At 43.9% G+C, this 6,289-nt stretch overlaps 1 protein-coding gene across 2 annotated transcripts in view; it reads left to right on the top strand.

The window, feature by feature from the left end:
* The first annotated feature begins 1,291 nt into the window (after positions 1-1,291).
* Positions 1,292-6,289, top strand: part of CILK1 (ciliogenesis associated kinase 1) — a 55,933-nt gene continuing 50,935 nt past the window's right edge. The window contains exon 1 of one of the 2 annotated variants that reach the window (XM_042986560.1): positions 1,292-1,502. The gene's annotated coding sequence lies outside the window, so the exon portion shown is untranslated. Of the gene's footprint in view, positions 1,503-5,968; positions 6,001-6,289 lie in introns of those variants that run through there. The other variant, XM_015543550.2, reaches the window with a different exon arrangement.

Genomic DNA, 6,289 nt, shown 5'->3' with positions numbered 1-6,289 from the left:
CTTTTCATTGATAATGACTTTCAATTTTCATTTGCCATATGGTTTGGGTATTATATAGGTAAACACAAAGATAGATAAGTGTTACACGTTTTCCAAGTGGCCAGTTGGGATAGGAAGTCTTGTATCTTGTGGGTTTTTCTTCAATAGGAGGAAGAAGAGAGAGGGATTCAGACCTTTGTTATAGATTCTATTAGGAAAAAAAAAAATGCCTTGAGTTCTTAGAATTCAAACATAAAAAGAGAAAATTGATATGAAGATGAGCTGGAGAATTTAAAACTCAGAGAAAGATCCACAATGTGTAAATGGGTTATTGCTGTATTGATTAAAATTGTGTTGCTCAGGGCAGTATGGTTCCCTGGACCAGCAGCATCAGCACCAGAATTCTGGGGATGAGCCCAGCAATCTGTTTTCACAAGCCTGCCAGGTGATTCTGATGCCTCCAACTAAAGTTGCTCCCTCCTGCAGTCGACTAGTTCTGAAAAATGTAAAGTCTTGGGGCAATTATGTAACTTTAAATTGGGAAGGGGGGAGGAGAAGGCTTGAAGCAGTTTCTTTTTTCAAGTCGCGTCAGAACCAGCCTTTATATGGATGACTTAAGGTAATGTCTACAATATAATTTATGACACAAGTGACTGTGTTTAACACACAAGTGTGTTAGATTACATATAACTAGTTACACGCAGAATACAATTGTTGTATGAATCATACCTAGTGTTTCCCACCTGGATAACAATCCAGTCTTTCAAAGTAAAGTTGTTAACCGTATAAAAGCTCTCCAAGTTCAAATGAATGCTAACAAGCAACCCGTTGCGTTTTTATTTCAAAACATTTTTTATTGATGTAAAGTATAATACAATCTTCCATCTTAACCATTTTGGAGTGTACATTTCAGTGGCACTGATTTCATTCACAATGTCGTGCATCCCCGGTTATGTTTTTTTAAACCGGGCAAACGTTTTCACCATGATTACCTGTAATGAAGTGTTCTCAGAACCTCTGTCCACGGCCTTCGTTTCTAAATCTTGATCCCTGATGCACAGACGTGCAACAAGGAGAGCGTGTGGAGCTGGGGGGGACGCACGGGTGGTCAGCGGACCGCAGGGATCCCTGGGCTTGGTCCGCCCCGGCGAGGAGCGCGGCGCGGCACCTCGGCGCCCCCGGGCTGCCTGGACGCGGCGGTGCAGGGACGCGCAGGGCCAGCGAGGGGAGCTGCAGGGTAACTTTTCCCAGGGAAAGCGGACGGTCGTCCCCACTAGAAGCCTTCCTGCCTTTTGTTTGTTTTCCAGCCGGAGGCTGGAGAGCGGCCGGGTTCCTGCTGCTCCACCATGCGCCGCGCGGCCCGTTCGACTCGCCGGACCTCCCGGGCGTCCCTATACGGACCGCTCGGGCTGTCCTAGCAGGGATCGCCCCTACCCCCAGTTCCCGATCCGGCTGCAGCGCCCCAGTCGCCGAGGAACTGCGCTCACTGCAGGGGCGGGCCCCCGCCTGTGTTCGCGGCGCCAGTAAGTGGGGCCGGGGATTTAGGGGCTTCTGCTAGGCGACCTGTCACTGGGGATGAAGGAGTGGAACTGCGGAGGGACCCCGGCGCCGGGGCCTCCGCGAGGGGCTGGAAGGAGAGGGAGAGGCTAATGGGCTGTAGTTTCTCTCCGCGGTCATGTGGCTCTTTCCCTCTTGGCATGGAAACTCCGGGTTGCTCCGACTCTGGAAGATTTTGATGGGTGTTTACCTTTCGGTGTTAAAGAGAGAAAAGACCTTGCCCGATTTTAAGCCTCTTTAGTAGGATGTGGGGGACTTGCTGTTGGAATTTTCCTGACTAGGCCTGTGGCTGTCCCACAAGGGGGTCTGAGCCAGAATCTTCACACATTTATGTGCAACCATTTTTCACCGGGTTTCTTTCTGCTCTGATTTCTTCTTACCAACCTGAGTAGATATTAGGAGAGTGATGTTGAAGGATTTTCCAGAGCAACCGTTTCTTTTGGAATATACCTTTTAAAGTCTGACTTTGACACTAACATAGAGGGCTTTTACTTTAAATATAAAAGTAGTTGAAAACGTCATTCTGCAGAAAAGAGTACTCATTTCTACTTATAATTAAGTAAAGATCTGTTTTTGCTAAAGCTGGGCCAGGCTGAGAAAATACTGCCTTGAATTTTGCATGCAAGTCTAGATTTCTCCAAGGTATTGTTTTTTTATTTTGGCCTGTAACACTCTTTGTAGCAATAGAAGTTTGATAGCTACAGTTTTCATGTCTCATTTTCCAGTGAGTAGGCTTTCAGGATGTGCCCCAACAGTGAATTGTACTCTTGCTGAATGTACAATTAAAATGAGCTTGAAATTTGTGTAGTCAACATGTAAATTATTAAGAAGAATTTGTGTCTGAACCGTATGCTAGCTGTACTAGGAGTTAATGTATGCATAAATATGCACATTTGAAATAGTTTCTGGACAAAGCGCTGTGATTTGGTAAAGAATCTTTAATGCCTTCCTATCTATTTGAGGATCACTAATTGTAAAATACTAGGAAGTGGGTATAGAAATGAAAGCATTGCTGTGATCCTCTATTTAAAATGATATCCTGTACCACTGCCCCCTCCGTAAGATATATGGCCCCCTACAGTGACCTTGCCCACTTTTTGTTTTCCTCTGTCCACTTTGCCTTGCCCTCCTCCAAAGTCAGGAGTGGGCAGCCACATTTCTTAATGAGATCAGTTTCGTTTTAGATGATGGAGGGATGTGTTGGAGGGTTGATGGAGCCTGTCTGAGGAGGCAGAGGTCTCTGCTCCTTGCCAAGGGAACTCAGCATTTAGCCAGAGAAGTGGTTTTTCTCACTGAAATTTCTTACCTACAGTCAATTCATAAACGAGTTGCCAGGATAAAGAACAGGTCTTTTGGAGTTTTGTTGACTGTTCAACATCATCAAAGCTCTTTTTATACTTTCATTGTTTGTTTTATTCGTAGCACTTTTTGAGGTTCCCAGTAAAGGTGGAAATCATGTCAGTCTTGAACCTTTGGAATTATCTTTATCTTTTCCTTCATTTCCTTCAGCCTCTGTATCAATGAGTCACCAAGACCTTTGAAATATGATTTGTTCAGATCCCTCCCTCCATGTTGTTATCCAGAACCTCACCCTTCCTCTCCTGCAGACTGGAGCAGTCACTTAACTGGCAGTCCAAGCAAGCCTGGCTCTTAGTAAGTCCTCAGTAAATGTTTGCTGAATAAACCAATGAATGAATGAATGAGATGTTCCCCTTTCTGGTCTCTTCAGCATTTGCTGTCCATCTAATTTTTTTTAACTATCACTTCGACTCTCTCCTTGCCTTGCAACCTTCAGTTCCTCTCCATTTGCTATCTCAAATAATTTGCCTGATTTTTCAAGGCTTTCATAATCAAGCCTCACCACTCCTATCTAAATCCTATTTTCAGTTCACTGTAGATCCATGTGCTCTATGCAGTTTGGTCTTGCTGCCCTGCTAAGGGGGCCAGGCTCATTCCCACTGCAGTGTCAAGGCTCACACTGTTCTCCTAGAAACTTCCTCCCTCCTCCCCACTCTCCCATGCAAATCTTACCCACCCTCTGAGGAGGAGACCAGCTCTCCTTCTTACCTAATGTCTTCTCTAGCTACTCACTCCTCTTCTCTTTCTTTAAAGTCTTAAGATTCTTGTTTGTTAATTCTTCATTATATTGGCTGTATTGATCTCTAATTGGTTTAGGTTATTTTAAGCCTCTTTAGGGCAGAAGCCATAGTTTATGCGTGGTGATGTGGTGTCCTGGGCTTTGGAGTCAGGCAGAATTGAGGTCAGGGCCTGACTCCACTTATTACTCACGTGGCCTTGTGGGATACTCCTAGCATTTGAAAGGGGAAATGCCTTCCCCAGCATGTGGTGGTGCAAAGATGCCCTATGGTGCCTCAACAGTGCCTGACATACACTTAACTAAAATCTGCCCATCCCTCACAGTGACTCAAAGGGGCCTGAACATGTAGCACCTATTTGGTAGGTATTTGTTGACTGGCTTGTAGTAGACTACAAGTCATGGCTCAGAGGACACGGCGACCACGCAGTGAATCCTCCGTGAGTATTATCCTGCCCTTACTTAACATGGCTTGAGCTGAGGTTATCCCTGGCTGCAGCTCTGCTTCTGGGATCTGTTGCTGTTTTTCCATCTGAACCTTGCCAGGAACACTACTGCCTTCTCGTTTGTTTGTTTGTTTTTCTCTCACAGCATCTCTTGCAGAAAGCGCCTCCGTTTCATTTTGCAGGACCTTGCTGAGTTGGAGTGTATCTAGCCCTTCTTTGTTTCTGCATGTGGGGTATGTGTGAGTGTCTCTATTTACGGCAGGACTGCTTGCATGGTGCTTTCTTGGCAGAATTCTGGGTACAGTGACCCTTCTGTGGATGTTGACCCCTCAGCCTGTGAGTAGGGTCTCGCTGAACTGTAAATTCTCTCATTGGCAGGCTTTGCCAACCACAGCATCCTGAGAGGGGCCCTATGAGTAGAGAATTAGAAGGACCTCAGATGTGGTTGATGTGGTTGGCTGGGATTATGCACAGAGGTGTGCACAGGATGACTGACACACACACACGTGTTGTTTGGGGGTACGGTGCAACTGTATCATAGGTTGTGACTGTGCTCACCTTGAAACAGTTCTGACTTTCTTATCAATACACAGGTGTTCTAGAAAGTTACCTTATAAAAACAGTTGGGTAAAGCAAACTATTTTGTGGGGCGAATTGCATTCAAATGCTGTGTGTTTATGGCAGGAAGAAATCAGAAATGTCTTTACTTGCAGCCAAAGAAATGAAAGAAGAAACACAGGTCTTCTCAAGATGGTAAGGAAAGTTGATGTGGGCATTCACGCTCAATCCCTCTGCTCCTGGTGAGGTGCTGTGTGATGCTGGGAAAATGCTACTATTCATCTGATCCTAGGGAATTACTCAGTCCAAGCGGAAAGCTTCCATTCCTGATTTCCTTGCAGGGAAACTGAAATGTCCTTGCACAGTGAGTAAGTGCCTGACTCGCTGCTTTGTAAGTCGGGAACCTTCATAGAAAGAGTGCTTGTGGTGGGGCTCACCTGTGCAGGTGGAATCAAACCCTATGTGTGTTGACCTGTGAGGTTGTCTCAGAGTTTGAAGAAAGTACATCTTTGGAAGTCTGCCTCCTTTTTTTAAATATGTGGTTCAGGATTAACAATATATACTTTCTACAAAAGGGGAAATGGGGAGCATTTGATATATCATTAATAAATTCTTAAAACACTTCTTATATTCACACATTAAAAAGTATGCTAGTCTGGAGCACCTGGATGAGTCAGTCAGTTGAGCATCCAACTCGATTTTGGCTTATGTCATGATCCCATGGTTGTGGGATCAAGCCCCACATCGGGCTCTGCAGTGAGCATGGAGCCTGCTGTAGATTCTCTCTCTTTCCCTTTGTCCCTGTCCCCTGCTCACTCTCTCTCTCTCTAAAATGAAGGTGAAAAAAAAAGTTATAAAAGTATGCTACTCTGAAGATAACCAAGATTCTATTCGTAGTAATGAGGTCAAGATCTCATTGGTAAAGTGAGAGCATTGCATAATCATTAAGGTCCCATATAGGAAAAAGAAAATCTAATTCTGTAGTCTAAAGTTCCCTCAACCTTAAGCTGTGTCTATGATCTTAGCATTCAATCTGTAGTAATTAGTATTGGGTTATATATTATCTTACTTTAAATTTTTCCTGAATTTTAAGTTTGTCACCTTAACTCAATTTTTTTAAGTGAAAGGACCATGACGGTACCTCACATTTCCTTTGATATGTTTTCCCCCACACCTGGGGCTGTGAGTAGCCACTTGATAAATGTGCAGTGATGGCCAGGAACTTGTGAGAGCCCCATATTTCTGAGGAAAGATCAATGTGAGTCATATTTTACCTTGTAGGTGTAATACGACCTGTGAGGAAGTGCTGATAACATGTGACTGCCCTCATGGTTACTATGAAAGATAATGGCCCAGAGCCAGAAGGTAAAGTATTATGGTATAACGTCCCACTACTATTTGACAATATTGTGAAAGTTACTCACTGCATGAGTAATAATAATAATAAGTAATAATTAATGATTTTGGCCTCTTGGACACTGCCTTTGCTCTGAAAGCCAATTTATTAAATTTTGATTTAACATAGGCAAAACTGAGAAAATAAAGATAACATATTTCTACGTGTTATCTTAGCTGTTAAAAAGCAAATGTTTTCTCAAATTTGTGTAAAAATTTTTAGGAGGATTCATAATTTTCATGCCCTGGCCCCCATGTT

The sequence above is a fragment of the Panthera tigris genome, chromosome B2 (assembly GCF_018350195.1).
Source record: "Panthera tigris isolate Pti1 chromosome B2, P.tigris_Pti1_mat1.1, whole genome shotgun sequence".
NCBI classification, from domain to species: Eukaryota; Metazoa; Chordata; class Mammalia; order Carnivora; family Felidae; genus Panthera; species Panthera tigris.
Note: the sequence above shows the minus strand (reverse complement) of the source record. Positions and strands in the feature narration are given on the sequence as shown.